The sequence below is a fragment of the Artibeus jamaicensis genome, unplaced genomic scaffold (genome assembly GCF_021234435.1).
Source record: "Artibeus jamaicensis isolate MK-2021 breed Jamaican fruit bat unplaced genomic scaffold, CSHL_Jam_final scaffold_625, whole genome shotgun sequence".
NCBI classification, from domain to species: Eukaryota; Metazoa; Chordata; class Mammalia; order Chiroptera; family Phyllostomidae; genus Artibeus; species Artibeus jamaicensis.
Window position 1 is genome coordinate 4,019,815 of NW_026522051.1, and position 18,067 is coordinate 4,037,881.

The window sequence follows — 18,067 nt, forward strand, 5'->3', positions numbered from 1 at the left end:
CCAACACAGTGCCTGGCGTGCAACAGACACTGGGAAAACGTTTGCTAAGTTAATGAAATGACCAAGAGGTGGACACCTGGGCTTTGCTCCCGTAAAGGTGGGGAGGCAGAGACTTCATTCCGACCTGAAGCCAGCAGGGCGGCCGGGTCGGTTGCGTGGAGATGGGTGTCCCTGGGCGGGCTGCTCGTTGGGCCCGTGTCCAGGGCGGCCGGAGCACTGCACAGCTGCCTTGCATCTCGCCCCTCGTGCCGTGGTGATGAGCCCTCACGTGTGGCCCTCGGTCGGGAGGGAAGCAGGCACAGATAATTGTAGCTGCCGCGGGACACCCACCGAAGCAGAAGTCTGCGCCCATCAGCCTGGGGAAGAGGCAGGGGTCAGACTTCCATCTGCTTGGGAGGCTGAGGTTGGAGCGCGGAGGACAGGTGAGTCACCAGTGGTTCAGTGCTGGCCTGTGGATCAAAGGGTCGCCGGTTTGATTCCCAGTCAGGGCACATGCCTTGGTTTCAGGCCAGGTCCCCAGTAGAGGGCGCACTAGAATCAACCGCACATTGATGTTTTTCTCTCTCTCCCTTCCCCTCTCCAAAAAGATAAATAAATAAATAAGATACCCGAGCCACGTCTCGGAGGTGGGAGGGCGCTGGCCTGGGGACATGGGAAGGCGGGAGCAGGGTCCTGGCACCCGATGGCCCATGTGGAGTTTTACTGACCAGCCACTGACTGCGGCGGTCTCTGGTCCTCCGGTGTCAGCGCTGATGGCCCCGCCACGTGGCTCTGCGTCTCCAGCTTCATGGGACTTGTGGCTCCAGCTCTTATTGCTGATGCCACCTGCCCGGCAGCCTGGGTCCCACTGGCCCTAGAAGCCTCTCGGCCGTGTCCCAGCGCCTGGCTCTTTGGGTCTGAAGCCACATGCTGACCACCCAGGATGGGGGCTGGCTTGCCGGAGGAGGGTGGTGGCAGGGTCAGTGTCCAGCAGCGTGTCCCCTCGGGGGCTGCCTGCTCTCGGGGGGGGCTTCCCCTGCAGGTGTGGTACAGCCAGGGCTGCCCGGTTCTTCTGCAATGGGCTCTGCCTGCTGGGTGGACAGACTGGATCACATGGGTGATCATCCGTGTCCCTGGGTCCCCGTGGCCCACTGTCGGCTGGCGGCTGCGAGGCGTTCCCGGACCTCGTTCCTTTCAGTCTGGGGGAGGGGCGAGGGCCGGCCCCAGGAGCCCAGGTGAAGGCCTTTCTCCTGAGGTGAGGACAGCTCACATTCCAGCCCGCCCGCAGTCCCCAGGGCCCTCTCCATTTCTTGACCTCGGCCCGTTGGTGACCTGGCGCTGCCCCCGAGGGGCGCAGGTGTCTTCGCCCTGTCACCATCCTCGTCCCACTCACTCAGCAGCCGGGCCCTGCCTGCTCCCGTGAGGCGCTCAGTGTCAACACCTCTTCTGCATCCTTATCTTTGATTGGCAGGAGGCCACCTGCCATTCCAGGGGTTGAGACCGCAGCCCGCAGGCCGGGGCGGGGTCTCGGGGGTGATGACCCTCCACAGACAAATGATCCAGAAACTCGATTACAGGGAGGTCTGAGACCTCGGGGCCACTGCGCCGGGACCCGCGAGCGCTTGCACAAAGCTCTAATAGGTGAAGGCCACTTTCCCAGCCTGGCTGCCCTTGACCCCCCCTCCACCTCCGATGGGGCCGAGAAAACGATTCCCGCACTTCACGGCCTGGCCTGAGGTTGTGGAGCCGGGAGCCGGGGCCAGTCTGGGAACACACGTCTCCACAGGTTACACAGCAGTGAGTTCAGGCCCTAAATATGCCAGCGCCCGGGACACAGGGTGCGCCCTCTGTCCCCTCCCCTGCCCTGTTGAATGAGCTAAGTGCCACGTGTGGGTTCTGAGTGTATCAAATGAAACAGACCGTCTCTCTCAAGGGGCTGACCTGCCAAGTCCTCCGTGTGGGCAGGGGACCCCTAGGAAGTTCTATCTGGGGACTTTCGTTCCTCCTCACCTGCAATTTTGTCCCCCGCTGGTGGGTGACCTGAATGAGTCGAGGCCAGTAGGCTTGGCGTGAAACACGTCACACACAGGATGACGTTCACAGGTACCGCGAAACCTGCCTACATAGACCCTGCCATGCTCGGCTGCCCTTGTCTCCTTCTAAGACCCCCCCACGTTGGTCTCCCCGCCTCTCGGCCGTCCTCACCAAGGCCCACAGCTTCTTCCTTCCCGGGCTGCGGCCCAACATTCATAGCCATGCTCTTGGTGGATTCTCTTTTTTCCTGTTGTTCTGATTGGTTGTTTTTGCTTCCTTATGTTCCAAGTCATTGATTTGGTTCTCGGCTTTACCCACTCCACTCTTGTTTCACTGTAAATTGTTCTTTATTTCAATTAGTGTATCCATCATTTCTGACTGGATCTTTTTTATGCTGCTGAGGTCCTCGCTGAGTTCCTTGAGCATCCTTATGAGCAGTGTTTGGAACTCTGCATCTGAGAGATGGCTTATCTCCATTTCATTTAGTTTTTTTCTGGAGTTTTGATCTGTTCTTTCATCTGGGCCATGTTTCTTTGTTTCATTTTGGCAGTCTCCCTGTGTTTTTCTGTGTATCAGGTAGAGCTGCTTTCACTCCACATCTTGGCAGAATGGCCTGATGTAGTAAGTGTCCCGTAGGGTCCAGTGGCACAGCCTCCCCATCACCCAAGCTGGGTACCCAAGGTGAGCCCCTTGTGTGGGCTGAGAACACCCTCCTCGCGTGTGTGAGCCCTGGTTGCTGCTGGCAGATCAGTGGGAGGATTTACCCAGGCCAGTCAGCTGCAGGGACTGGCTGTGACCACTGACCATCAGCCTCTGCTCTCTGTGGAGGACCAGCTGTGCAGGGGCAGCATGGTGGTGCTCCAGTGTGGTCTGTAGCTGTCCACTGGGGGCGCTGGCCCTGGGGTTTCCCTGGCGTTGCAGGCCAAGGTCAGCCCCGACCTGTGTTTTGCCTGAGGTCATCCCGCCTGAGCTGTGAAGCCATCTGAGATGGCTGCTGCTTGTGCTGGGCTTGGAGACCCCCAGACGAAGCCAAGCCGTGAATCTAGGCTGCCAGTTCTGGGCCTGGGGCTCACCGAGGCCAGCTGTTTCTTGTTCGAAAGGATGTGGCAAGTTGTGCAGAATGAGCCAAGACCAGCCATTCCTAGGGAGGAGCAGCTTGGGTGGGCCTAGTTTTGTGTGGTGTGGAGTTCAGGGCATTTCCGAAGAGGTCAAACAGTGTTAGCCAGTTTGACGGAGTCTCAGATGTGGTCCCAGCTTTCTGGCTCTGTGGTCTGTGGAGGGAGGGTTTAGGTAAGGGACAATGGCCTCTGCTCACCTTGATGCCAGGTCCTTCAGGTCCTCCCTGCACGTCACCGGTGCCCCTCCAGCTGCCACTCTGCTGCTGGAGCCCAGAGGGAGTGTGTCTGACTAGGTGAGTCCGTGTGTGGGTTCTTTAAGAGGAACTGCGTGGGGCTCCAGCAGTTCCTTCCACTGACTCAATCCCTGCTGGTTTTTGCAGCCAGAAATGATGGGGACTTATCTTCCTGGCACTGGAACCCTGGGCTGGGGGGCCTGGTGGGGGGCTCAGACTCCTTGCTCCCAAGATGTCTCCCCCAAATTTGTATCCACCACACGTGGGTGTGGGGCCAGCCTGTTCCGTGTCTGCACCCCTCCTACCAGTCTGGAGGGGTGTGGCTTCTTTGATTCCATAGTTGTCAGACTTCCATTCAACTCGGTTTCTGTCAGTTCTGGGTGATGATTGTGGTATATTTAGTTGTAATTTTATTGTGGTTGTGCAAAGAGGTGAGCCGTGTCTGCCTGTGCTGCCATCTTGATTGGCAGTCTAGTTCGTGCATTATAAAATGAACTGATTGGTGTCAATAAAGCCCGGGCAGCTGACTGGTTGTTTCAATCCATAAGAAATAAAACGAGGTCAAACTGACACCCGTGAATTCGGCGGGAAGTCCATCACATCTGGGTCTCCAACAGAACGGTGTTTATTTCTCACTTTCATCCAAAGAATCGGGCATCAAGTTGCCCCAACCGTAGTAGGGCTCTGGGCTCCTCCTCGGACTCTGACCACATTGTCAGTTCGCCAGCTTCTGCACAATCATCCACTTCTCTAGCTGAATGCAACAGGGCACCGGCGCAGGGCACCGTGAGCTGACTGGGTTAAGAGTGAGAGCTTTGGAGTCACCCCCTGCTGGGTCTGAGTCCCAGCTCCATCCCACAGCATCGCTGGGCTGTGTGGCTTTTAGAAAGTTACTTGCTGTCTCTGGGCCTCAGCTTCCTTATCTGTAAAATGAATAATGATAACAGTACCCACCTCAGAGCTGTTAACCCACGTAAGTCCCTTTAAATATTACAGGGAGAAAGACCCTCCCAAAAGTAGTTATTAAATATGAAATGTGCGTAGTTCAGAAGCAGCGAGGAAAATACAGGAGCGTAAAGTTTCGTAGGAAGCCCTGAGGTCACGTGTAGACTTCCGTAGATGAGCAACGTCAGGTTTCCAGGCGTGGACGGGAGGCAGAAGTCAGTTCTTGTGCTCAGCGGTGTTGGTGCCACAGCTCTGAACACGTGTTTGCTGATTGATATGCCCAAACAGGGCATTCCTCACACCCACTGACACAGCATGAGTCCCGGTTAACCAAACCAACTACCTCCGACGTGTTATCTCTTCCAAACGAGTGTGTTGCATTTAGTCCAGTTTATGAGTTCGGGCCAGGGTCAGAAAACAGACAAAATGTACTTCTCAGCAGGAAAGTTTCTCAGGCTGCCCACCTCGTGTGTCTAGTCCCAAGAGGCAGGTGGGTGGAGAGGCTGTGTTCTTATTGGCGTCCACGAGACACTGGGAGACGCTACATGCCAGGGGGTTCACGTCTCACCTTGGGTTCCTGGAAGGAGAGCCGAGTCACGGGTTTATTTGGGGAGAAGGGGTGCAGGTGGAGCAGAGCTGGGGGACCGAGCTGGGCACCTGGGCAGGTGGCGGCTGCCCGGGCCCGGCAGTCCGAGGAGCTGGGAAGGGCATCGCAGACCTGGTGCGTGGGGGGGAGGAAGGGGCAGCCTGTACTGTCAGCCCCTGGTTGTGCAGGTTCGGGCCCCAGGTGGGTTCTGGGGGGGTCCCAAGGCAGAGGGCCAGCAGAGCTGGGGATGCAGGGGGAGGGGCTGGGATGAGGGCCTGTCTGTGTGAGGCCGACCACAGCGATCAGGCCAAGAGGACGTGCAGAGGCGTCAGCAGACAGTGTTACCACGCCCGGGACACAAGGCACCCGGGCAGGAAGGCGGTGGTGTTTTCTGTCCGACTGTCTTTCTGATGCTTTCTCCTTGGGCTCTGAGAGAAGCTGTGAGCCTGCTGTTGACAAATCCCTGTTTTTCCCACGAGTGGACTTTGGTTCGAAATGGAAGGGAGGCGGGTCTCGCCCCCATTGCCGTTCACGGGCCGGGTGTATCTCGTAGCCACACGCAGTTTGGTACCAGCTGATCCGAGCGTGGCCTCAAGCTGGGTTCGCATTAGCATCTCCCTTTCTGACGGGCGCAGACCCTACCTGCTCATTCCAGCATCCAGTGCCCTGGGCCTCTGGGTCCCGCTTGATGGACACGTGTGAGCGCCCCAGCCCCCACCCCATCTGGCGGGCGGCTGGGATCCACACAGACCCCTCCCCGCCGCCAGCCCTGCGCTCACGGTGGGGACGCAGCGCCCGGCACGGCCCCTGTTCCAGGTGCTCGCACACGCCGCCCTCCCCGCCGCCGCCGCCACCGCGATCATCGGTGACACCCTCCCACTCGCTGCCCTAGTTCACAAGCCAGCTGGACTCTCATGTGCACGTCACTGTCCCTCATGCCAAGGACCCTCCCTCTCCTCCGGATCCGGCACTACGGGGCACACGCTCAGTCTTTGTGGACAGCACGTGTGAGGAGTCCAGGGTCCAGGTGTGCTGGTGGACTGTGACCTGTGACCCCACAGAAAACGCAAAACCTGGTTGGTCCTGCCGGTTCATGCCCACGTGGTCTCCTCCACTGTGGCCGCTGCTACCCGGCCCACGATTTAGCAGCCACTTAGAAGTGCGTGCATAAACCTGTCTTGTACGAACACATTAAATAGTGTTTCACCAACACAGGCAACATAGTGAAAACTTGAGGCTCAGAAGAGGGTGGAGGGGTAGCGGCCACGAGGGCAGGATGGCCACCGGTGGCCAATGTCATGCTTCTCTGTCTGTCGTTCACCATGGCCTGCTGGCTGTGCACGAGGACCCGGAACTGCCTTCCCAGTTGTTTCATCCAGCAAGACCTTTGGCACCATCAGGTGAGGTGACGGGCTCTCCCTGGGTGTCTCCCGACGGCACCTGGCCCACCTCGAGGCCACCTCGGGGCAGGCGGACAGAATGACACTCTGTGTGACGTCGGGGGTGCCATCTGAGCACATGACCCGTCGTGGTGCTGAAGCCGCACTGTCCCTCCCTGCTCACCTCAGCGTCCCGTGCGGAACAGGTGACAGTGAAAGGAGACAGGACCTGGGACACCCTCCAGGGCAGCCTCGCCCGGTTGCCGGTTGGCAGAACCTCAGGCCCAGAGATGTTGGTGAGAATCACTGGTCAAGGACATCGGTTGCTCACGCCTCCTCCCTGCCCAGCCCTCTCTCCCCAGCTCTTGTATTCCGTAATCCTTCCCATCACCTCCTAGGCTGTGGATTTTTATCTTATTTGCGGTGTCTTCTCCACGAAGGTGTAGGTTCTGCAGGGAAGGCATTTCTGCACCGTGCCCCCTGCTGACTCCCCAGCTCCCAGAACCATGCCTGGCACATAGTAGGTGCTTAATGAATTCTGAATGGCCGGTGCCATGGCAAGGGGAAGGCTGGATGAGACAGGTTGAACGGATCCTCTCCTTCTGAATCCTAGCCGCCGTCATTATAAGAATGCGTGTCTTCCCCCCGCTCGCCAGAACGCCGAGCACCGAACACTTGTCTTTTCTTCTGCCCGATTTTTCCAATGAGGAACCAGAGGCTTGGGGGTCGGTGACTTACTCAGCGTCCCCAGCTCATTCTTGGATCTGGACCTTCGAGTCCTGTGACATTCAGCCCGCTGTTCTTTTCACGTGACTCTTCCTGGGGCATCATTAAATCAATTTCTCTGCCAGATAATAGCTAATGTTTTTAAAGGATGACCTGGGTCCAAAAATCTTTTATCGAGTAGGAGCGTGAAACTCGATCCGGCAGTTTTCCACCACAAGGAAGCCCACTCGGTGCTTAAACGGACATGTAGATCAAATCTCAGGGCCAAGGAAACGTGTCCATCCTCATCTGGGTTCCTTCCCCTTAATGGAATTTAATTATGATTGCACTCGACTGAAGTCGTATTTTCGGGAATTTGAAAAGGACGTATCAGGCATCTAACTTCTTTGGTGAACTTGAAAATAGGGGAAAACAGGACGGACACCGGCAGGAGAAGGGAGATCTCTCTCGTTCTCTCTGCTCCGTTTTTCTCTCTGTCACACACACACACACACACACACACACACACACACACACACACTCCTTTTTAATTTGCACCTGCAGACTCCAGAACCCCTGTGGGTGCTTTGCTTGGAAGCGTTGAGGGCGTCTGGAGGGTCAGCCCCAGACCCCAGGGTCAGCTCCGGCACGGTCTGGAATGCGCAGTCTTGACTTTGCGCAGGAAGATGTCACAGCGCGAGTCCAGGTGACTCTGGGAGCACGTTCATTAGAGCCGCAGGTGGTAAAATGAAGGAGGGGCCTAAGACAGAAGAGGCGAGATCACGGCAGCAGGAGCGAGCCACCCCGGGCTGCGTGGACTCTGGATACAGGTCACCGAGGCGAAAGGTGACGGGTGCAGAGGGTGAGCCGGGGGGGCTGCCGCTGCCCACTGTGCCCCTGGCTGCAGGTCCTGTCAGAACCTTAGTGTTCAGGGGACAGAAAACAGATACACACCGAGGGAAGGAAGGCTGGGGGGGGGGCGCTGGCGTACTCAAGGGACAGCGCACCCTGGGTCCTTTGTCTGACGGGTTTTTATCTGTTTTTCTAAAGGTGGGACTTTGAGGGGAGGGTCTCATCAGAATGTTTGTCAGCTTTCCAGGTGCGCCCTTTGATCGGCTGACTCATCAAAATGAGCGTGTAAGGTTGGGGTCATCTCTGGTCAGTTTCAGCCTAGAGGAATGTCACCGGAGAGGTGCTGGGACCCCAGTGTGATCGGTCTGGAAGGAGTAAACCGTTTGTTCCCAAGTGTCCTTGGTCGGGGAAGATAAGACCCTGCGATCTGTTAGCTGGCTGTAAACTGCCCGGCCATGTGTCCAGCAATCCGACTCAGTGTCCCCACGCACTTGCCACAGAATTTTCCTGGATTCTTACTGACCTGCCTCAGGGCTACGTGGTGCAGAGGGGAGACAGCTGAGCCGGGGAGCATTGAACTTGGCCTTCCTCTGTGTCTGTCGCCAACCAGCCATGAGCACGCAGGCAGGCCCGCTCCTCGGGTGTCACTTGGCCAGTGACCAAGGGCTGACAGTGCTGTCCTGTGTGCTGTGGCAATAGTGGGTGCTGAGTTTGGGGGTCGGGCAGCGGCTCTCAGGCTCCTGGCGGGCAAACACCGGGGTCCAGGCCCCATTCCCACAGGTTTGGCGTGCACCTGGAGGTTTGGGCGCAGCTGGCGGATCCCCTCATTTCGGGAGCACGGGGGCATTTCCACGGAAATGGCTCGGAAGAAGCATCTACATTTTCAGGGTCAGGCTGCCGTATGGCAGACTCGGGGCAGCCGAATCAGAACGCCGTCATAAGAGAAAGATTAATGCCGGGGAAAACCAAACAAGGTCGGACTGCATCCGGGGCGATGGGCGTGGTCTCCGGTCGGTGGCTGAGTGAGGCCCACGGGTTCCTCGGGCGCCCAGGTCAGGCCCCGATGGAGGCCCAGGGGGGAGAGAGGGTTTGCCGTGCCCCAACCCCATGACTTCTGGGCCGGTCTAACTCATTGTCCCCAGGTTCCAAAGCAGGACAGTTACGACTGGTGCCTTGTCCAAAGTCACACAGCTGCTGAGCAGGGCAAGCAAGATGAGAAGCCAGACCTCTGACTTCAAAGCCTCGGTCCCCTTTGCCGTCCACACCCCCCATCCCCATGGTGTTCAAGAACGCCCAGCAGTGAGACAGGCAGAAAATGCGGGGCAAGAAAAGCTGACGAGTGTCCCCGATGAAACGCATGACAGGACTGCTCATATTTAACGTCGGTGCCGCTCGGGGCAGGGACAGAGCACTTGGGAAAACTGGGGAGGAGGTGACAGTGAGTTTGGGGCTTGACATCCCCTTCAGAGTCCTCCCAGCTCCCTGGCTCAGGGAGAGAAGCTCCCACGGTCACGAGTGGGTTATGTCCAGTAATGTAAAGTGACAATGGCAGATACAGCTCAAAGCACAGGCCGCCAGGGGTGTCGGCACGTCCACAGGGAAGGAGACACTGGGCCCAAGGAACGCAGGTCTCATTGTGGGGTTTCGGATCCCAGCGGACAAGTAGGGGTGAGTGAAGAGGCCCCCCATCACCCCGAACAGAAAGACCCTGCCCTGCACCTGCCTGCTGCCCAGGACAGTGGGGCCTTGTTCACGCCCACTTTTCCAGAAGAACCGCTGATTGGTGGGCCGAATCCCGGCCTTAGAGGTGCCTGGGAGGGTGAAAGAAGGCTGACCTCGGGCACTGTCTTCTGACTCAGGGCCTGTCCTTTGTCTCCGCCAGCCCCTGGGCAACCCCCTCAGGCAGAGCCCTGGCTCCCGCTCAGAGCGGCCCGGGGCTGGCTGACCTGTGGCGGGCACACTGCTCAGAGCCACCTGCCACGCCATGTGGCTGGCCTCCCAGCATCCGGCAGGACAGCTGTCCGTACCTGCACAAGGGCCCTTCACGGAGTCCAACAGCCTCCACAAACCCTTCAGGGTCTGGGGTCAATGACTCCGGCAAACAGTGTCCAGGCCCCTGCAGAGGTGCCTTGGGAGGGCGCCTTCTACACCCTGCCACCCACAGGGGACAGTGTGTTTGTTCTGCTCTCCGCTGGCTGCCTGCCCAGCATCCACCCCGGGGATTCCCGCCAGCTGCCAGGGCCAGGAAGGGGCTGGGGGTGCCGCTCTCCGCGGTCCTCAGGGTTCCCTGAGCTACAAGCACCTCCAGTGCCCGCCCTCAGGCCACCTGGCCCTTCTGCTCTGGCCACGTGTCTCGTCTGCCCCTGGGCTGCTGAGCTCTGGGGCACACGAAGCCGGTTCGACTGAGGAGGTGTCATCCAAACTGGCCTTTGACAAAGAATGACGTGTCCCAAGAGTCCTCAGCAGTTATGAACCTGTGGCTTTTAGCCAAGGGGACATTTAATAGAATCCTAAGTGGCGACAGCCAGAAGGACTTGTAAACCACCGGGAAGTTCAGCACCGGCACGAGGACACGGCCGTGTGGAGGCCGGGGTTTGGTCACTCACGGAATGGAAGTGACCGCCCACAGTCCTTGTCATAGGAGGTTCGGTTCCAACTCAAATGGGCACGGTGGCCGAAAGCTCATCAGAAGTCAAACCCCAGCCCGAACCGGCACGGGGGTCCCCTGCCTGACTCCACGCCGGGTCCCCTGGGCCAACCGTGGTTTGCAAAGCCACCCCTGCGTGGAATGCAATAGATGCTCAATAATCGCTTGTTACTATGACTTAGTATCTCCGCAACTCAGTTTGCGCCGATGCCCAAACCTCTCCTGGGCTGACCTGCCCTGTCAAGCTGCCCATTGAGGTCCGCGGCTCGGCCACGAGGTGTGCCTGTGTGTTGCGTCCTAATGCATTCGTGCTCTGCCGGCCCCCAGGACTGAGGCCAACACGGCCTCCCACCCAACGTCGCCTTTGTGGTTGAGCCACGGCCCCCAGACCCCGGACAGGGCTTGGCGCTGGAAGTCGGGCAAGAGAATAGTGCTCCGGCGACTTCGATGTTAATAAGGGCAGAGCCAGAAGTGATTTGTCCCTCACAAAGGCCACTCTGTCCTCTGTTGGCAGCAGGGGGGTCCTGTTTCAGCCCTGGGCCGGCCACCCTGGCTCGGCCGCTGTCTTACCGCGGGGAGCAGGCCAGGCCCCCGATAACATCGCTGCGGCACAGTGGGGCTTTGTGCGCCTGGGGGCTCCGGTTACCTGGGGCAGGTAGGAGGCAGGATCCGTGCAGGGGCCAGGAGGAAGGCAGTGACTGAGGGAAAACAAGCATGAACGGGGGGGGGGGGTTCGGGAAACCCCCGAAGGAAGCTTTCTTCCCCTGAGTCCCCTGCCCCACCCCCCTGGGTCCCCAAGGCGTTTCCCGAGGAAGCTGCTTCATTGTAGCCATCAAACCAGCCAGGAAAGGGACGTGGGCCAGCCTGCCAGCCCCGACACTTCTCCTCTGTCCCTGGGGCCCTCTCTGCATGACAAGTCACAGGCCAGCTGTCTTCCCAACCAGCCCTGAGCTGCCTGCAACTTCACCGGAAGCCAGTGGCCGGGGACTCACCCTCCAGCATGAGTCAGGTGGCTGCCTGGGCTTGCCCTGCCGAGAGAGGTGGCCGCGGACGCCCAGCCCGTGCCGGCAGCCCAGATACCGAGCTGGATGGGTGGTCCCTCTGGGGAAAGCTGGAGTCCTCGCTGGGAAGGAGCCTGGTCCTCTGAGCCTTGGGCTGCAGGCCGCGGTGACGTAAAACTTAAGGGACATCAAGTGGAGGCTGTAGGGTCGGTTGCTGTGCCCTCCACACCCCTCACCCCGGTGCCCACCTGCTCCTGTCCCCATGGTATTCAGGTGTGACCCTCTGCCACCGTCTGTGCCCCAGCGGGTCACAATCCCCCTCAGCAACCCTGCCCACTGCTCCTTCTCCTTGTGACAAGCCAGTGTCCCGGGCCCCGGGGCACTGAGGTCCAGGAATACAGCAGAAGCCGGCGGAGAACCCCACTTCTAACGGGTGAAATCTGTTTTCTGGGTCCAAAACAAACGACCATGAATTCGGTGGATTCAAACAAAAACGTGTTTCCTCACGGTTCTGGAGTTTGGGGTCCAAACCAAGGTGCTGGCGGGGCGGCAGTCTGAAGGCTCCGTGGTGGGGGGTGTCTCTCTCCTCTCCCCGCTTCCGGGGCACCAGGCATTCCTGGGGCCGTGGTCACCCTGTCACCGCCACCCTGACACGTGAGCTCCCGTCTGCAGTCTGTTCTCTTCTCGCCCTTACAAGGGCGTGCGCGCCACCCACAGGCCCCGGCGTCAGGACAGGCGTTAAGAGCGGACAGCAGTCTGGTGTGTGCCAGACTGCACCACGACCGCACTGCTAAGAATGGGCCTTCCCTGTTCGAACTCGAAAGAAGGGTTCTCGGCGGACATGGGGAATCCTGGCTGGCAGCTTCCAGCAGCGTTTGAAGCAAGTTTCATTGCTCGTTTTTTTATCTCCTTCCAGCCGCACCCACGGGCCCACCTTCCAAGTCCAGCTCAGGAAAGACGGGGCCAGGGGTCCCTGAACCAAGAGGGGAGGTGGCTGTGGGAAGTGTCTCTTCCTGAGTTGCCTTGGAAGGTGTATGGCCCTCCTCCAAGGAGCTGGAAGGGATGGCAGGGCTGTCCCCAGGGCTCACTGCTCAAGAGATGATTTGCCGAACTGCAGTGGGCCCCTCCGAGGCTGGGCTCCCGGAAGATCCCCCGCCGCGGGTAGGTGGCAGCCACATTGCAGCTGGTCCTGGAAGCAGCGGGAAGAAAAGCAGGAGCCCGTTCTCCTCATTCTCCATGACAGAGCCGGCTGGGCCGTCCCACCTTCAGGGAGTTTAAAAGGAACTGACCTAGGGGGCCCCTTGCCCGTTTGGAAAGGTGCACAGAGTGAAGTTTAGAAGCTCAGAGAGCGTCTTGCCTGTTGCTTCTGGGCCTTTGTCCCTTGAGGGCAGCACCCTCTGTGTTCCCTCTCCACGGTCTCCGTTCCCCTTGGGGACAAGACTCTGGAGCCAGTGAGGTCGGGGAAATAGTCTTCGCTGAGTGAATAAACCACGTGCAGATGGTAGTCACTGCCTCCGGTGTGGCTCCGCTACATAAAGTTCTAGAAAAGGCAATGAGCCTCCAGTGGCAGGAGGGCAGGGCCACCAGGGGAGAGGGGACCACGGGCGTGTCAGGTGTGGCCACACTCTTCACGGCGCTGCTGGTGTCGTGGGTGTTCACGCATGTCAGTGCCTCAGCGTGTTCTCCTTAAATATGTACATGCTACCGCATGCCAGCCACACCACAGTGAAGCTCTGAAAAAGAATAAAAATAGATGCAAAATGCACCGTGGGACTGGGACTCAGGACACCATCCACGGGACTGGACGGAGCCCTCCTGCATTCAGTTTTAGCATCACCCTTATTTTAAGGCCGAGGCAGGTGACACCCAAACAGGTGAGACACGGATGGACAGGTGAGACCCAGGCAGGTGAGACCTGGACAGATGAGAGGTGGACAGGTGAGACCCGGACAGGTGATACGTGCACAGGTGATACGTGCACAGGTGAGACCCGACAGGTGGAGCAGGGGCTCGAGGGTCACCAGCTTCTAGGAGCTGAGGAAATGAAGCCCGAGTCCCGGGATTTCCCTCCCAGGGAATTTTCCACTCACTGTCAGAAGGTTAGGTCTCCTTCTCTTTGGTTCTGTCTGGCCCACCTCCCCCCTTCGTGGCCATGTGGTTTTGCCCGGGGGGGGGGTGACAGCAAAGCTCAGGGCGGGGGGAAGGGGAGCCGGGAGGGACTGCGGACCAGAGAGAGCTCCGCTGGACGCAGCTCTGAGACCGATGCTGCGGGTCTGCGTCGGAACCCCTGCGAGGACAGCGGCATCCGCAAGTGTGTGAGTGTGTCCGCGTGGGTGTGCGGGGGCGGCGTGGCTGTGAGGAGCCACGCACAGGCAGCAGCGCACGCCCACGCTCCCGCAGCGAGCTGCCCATTTTATGGGCTCTTCTCGGCCGTCTTATCTCCGCCGGCATCGCATTTTTCGGAGCAGCTCCATCCCGGCCTCTGTGGGAGTGAAGGTTTCATCTCTTCCCCCCTCGCCCTGGCCGGCTGGCCCAGTGCCCGTGACCCCGGCGGGAGGGATGACCGGGGAGGCAGCCTCTGCCTTCCCCTCTTACCTCACCGCCGCCGCCCGCCAGCAGGTGCCTGCTGGTTCTCCCCGAATTCAAGAACCGCTCCTGGTGCGAGCCTGCCCCTCGCTGGGCTTCAGAGAGGGAAGATAAAAAGCAAACCTCGGGAGGCCGCGGAGACGGTGAGCGGCTTGGACACGTGCCCTGGAAGCAAATGGACCGTCGAGCTCTTCCTGGGGGTGGAGGTGGTCGTGCACAGAGGTGATTGTGCACGGTGGGCACGGTGGCACATGTCACACATCACACGAGAAAGTATGTGGCACGGCCTCACCTCGGGTGGGGGGACACGAGCAGGCTGTTGAGCCCAGTTCCAGCCCCGAAACAACAGCGACGTCGTGAACACCCTGGGCCTCAGTTCCCTTCTCCGTAAGGCCCTACACACCTGCCGCTCCATCTCTCTGTGACGCCACACGCCTCTTGGTGGCTCTTACAGACAAACTCGGGGAGGACGGGCTCTCTGGGCCCAGTCGGCAAGTGGTAACACTGGGGGCCCCTGAACAGACCTCAGTGGGCCTGGGGGCTCACGAGTGGGACGATTCCCCCGTCAGTGGACCCAGGTGAGAGCCTTGGGGACGAGGACCTGGTGCCTCTTAGACCCGAGTGGGCAGGCTGCCTTCCTCCCTAGCTTGTTGGGGGTTTAACCGGGGTCAGTCCCAGTGTTCTCTGTCCTCCCCGAGGCCCTGGACGGGCCGCTCTCCCTGAGGTCCCGCACTTCGTCTGGCGAGTTCCGCATTGCATGGCTGAGGTGCCCCTGCAGAGGGGACCCAGACCCCAAATTCACAACCGCAGCGCCCCGCGGCCCCTTCCCATTAGGACTTTGCGCCTGGCGAACACCGAGGAGGAGGAAAATGCAGGCCCTCCTTTTTCTGACCACCAAAGTCGTGGGGTCCCTTCGCCCGAGGCAGGGTAAGGACCACGGCCCAGGAAGCGCGGGCCAGGAGACACTCGGCACAAGCGTGGGGTTTCCAGCAACAGTTACAGCTCTTTTCCTAGGAGAAGGCGCTCCTTTGCATTGTCAACAATAATTGGAACACTGCCTAAGTGCTGGTGTTAGAGTAACAGTCGAGGGGACGAAGGTGGACAGTCATCTGCTCGCTCCCCTGACAAGCTCAGAGGCCGGGAGGAGAGGCAGGTGCGAGGCCATGGACGCAGAGAAGCCGCCGCACAGTGCGTGCTGCTGGAGGGCGGAGCTGTAAGCCGGGGAGTAAGTGACCGGCTGGGGGACTTGGGAGAAGCGTCTCAGTGCAGATGGCGTTTGACCAGGGTCTTGAGGGATGAGTAGGAGCCTGCTAGCTGTGGGCAGCGCTCCTCACCAGCAGAGGAGGTCAGACAGAGTGGCCGAGTGGCTGCTGCTCAGAGGTATGGCCAAGGGGTTGCTGGTGCCGGGGACAGACCCCAGATTCCGTGACAGATATGCAGGCGCGGGGCGCTCTTGTGCCAGCATATATGTTACAATCCATCAACGCTTCCCTCCCAAGTCTTGGCCTCTCCGACTGCCGGCTGTCAGCCAGAGGGGGTGTGAGTGGGGGTCAGGGACGGGGAGCCTGTGCCTTTTCTTTGCCCCGAGGGGACGTATCTCCTTATACTTCTTAGCTGTGTGGGTTGAAACAGGCAGGTAAGATAGAGTTGAGGGGGATGAGTGGAGGATTGGGGGCGCACAGGGGAGCACAGCTCCCTGCACACCCAGCCCAGCTCGGGGTCTGGAGCCCCAGGTAGCTCTTGCCGCCCTGGGCGGTCCAGGGCCACTGAGGCCGCCTCCCTGGCTGCAGCCTGCTCGCCTGAGCCCGGGCAGCGACCTGAGGCTCTTCACCTGCCGTCCGCACGCACCGCGTCCTTCTGCCAAGAAAAGCCGTCGAAACAAAGGAGGAGAGTGTGCCGGCGTCTCGCGGTCCCCACAGCTGACCGCCCGGCTGGAGAACACTTGAATCGTTCACATTCCTGACTCTGCTCAGGTGAGCCAGGTGCACCCAGGCGGGGCCACCGTCCTTCTCCTCACCTGCGGGGCTGGGAGGCCCCACAGACAGGTGGGCAGACAGACCTGCTATTGTCACCTGCACGGGGTGGGGTATCAGGTGCATCTTAAGAAGGGCTTGGGGCTTGAGGCTCGTGGGCCTCCTGGGCACAGACCGATGGAGAAGAAACCTTAGAAATGGGGGCGTTTCTTCCGGGCGCGGGGTCAGGGAAGAACACGCGGGCACCTGAGTCGGGCCGAGTTTCCCGTGACTTAGTCAGTCAAGGTAGAAACAGCTCGGTTCTACAGCCAGCCTCCCAATCACAACTTGGCTCTCGCCCTCGTTAAAGTCTGGAACTAGTTAACACTTCGAGTTTCTTCTGGGATGTCTGTCAAGAGGGATTAGTGGCTGATGGATGTGGGTTCAGACAGCCGTGAACTTGCAGCAACCACCCCGCTGCCGGAGGCCAGCTCGGCGTCCCCCGCGGACCCCTCTCGGACACTGCAGACCAGGGCAGAGGCAGTGTGACCGGGCGGAGTCGGTGGTGGGTGCAGACGGCGCCTTCCGATAAGCCACGAAGAACCTTGCCATTGACTACCATAAAGAAATATATGAACACCGGCATCTACTTCTTTTTGCAAAAAATATAGGAAGGGTAACCCCCAAACTAGCAAGACTGGTTATGTACAAGGGGTGGTGGGAATGGACTCAAGGAATTGGGGGTCAGGCATAACCAGGCTTTAAAAATATTTTCTGTGCAAACCTAACTGTTGGAATCATGTCAGTGTTTTACTGCTCAATAAACTCGAATCGCGACGGATAGAGAGGCCGTAAAGCGAAACACAAACTGAAACAAATGGACCCGTGTGCGTTTCACATGAAAAACCTAGTCTGCTGAAGGGGGACACACAGCCAGTGGGCGTACCTCCTGGCCGGACAGACCCTCTGCCCAGCGGGCTGGCCGTCCCCAGGAGAACAGGTCATCAGCGTTGAAACCGCGGCGTGGGCGCTCAGGTCTGGGCAAACAAGTGAGCGTTTGAGGGTCCCTCATGGTCACAGAGGGAGCGTCACGTGTGGGAAGGGAAGGGCGACCGTGACATGGTGCTGCTGAGTCACGGGGACGTGCCGGTAGGAACTCACTCTGTTTACACATGTGATGTGTTTGGTGTGCACACCTGTCACATGTTCACGTGTGAGCTGTCTCGGGACAATGGGTGGTCACAGAAACCCTGTTTTTTTCTTTGTAAAAGGGTTCCCCATCAGGTTCACGACACACCTGTCCCCTCGCTCACTGTGCTCTCATTTCTGTGCGGACGTGCAAGTCCTGCTCCCCGGTAAACGTCACACAGTCGCCGCAGTGCCCTCGGCCGAGTCTCCACGGCCGCCCTCAGATGGAGCTCCTCTCGGGGCTGACAGTCCGCACCGTCACCGACGCTCACTCTGTTCCCCGGCACCCCGACCGCATTTCCAGCTGTTTCCAAAAGTTGGGCTTCTCTCTTTTGGGTTCCACACACACGGATGCTCCACCGGATTTGTCTTTTTCTGACTAGTGTCACGCAGTGTGACACCCTCCACACCTGTCCATGTTGTCGCAAATGGCAGCATTTCCTTCTTTCTGGTGGTGGAATTACATTCGTGTGTGTGTGTGTGTGTGTGTGTGTGTGTGTGTGTATAAGTCACTGAACTGGAAAGTGCCCAGGTCAGCACTTGGCTGAGGCTTTGCTCCTGTTAGAACTGGGTTTCCCCCACTGCATGAAGGTCACGCCTTTGACCTCTAGCAGGCGGTGAGGTCATTGGTTAGACTGTGATGTGTGTGTGTTTTAGGTCAATAGACACAAATTTATGGTATTCCTGCACACCAGCAGTGAACACCGGAATCAAAGTTTTAAAAGCGATACTATTTACAAAACACCCCCACAGTGAAAAACGTGGTTATAAATCAACAGATATGTGCAGGATCTGTACCAACCCCACTGATGAAAAAAATCAAAGAAAACCTGAATGAGTGGAAAGACAGTCCAGGTTTACG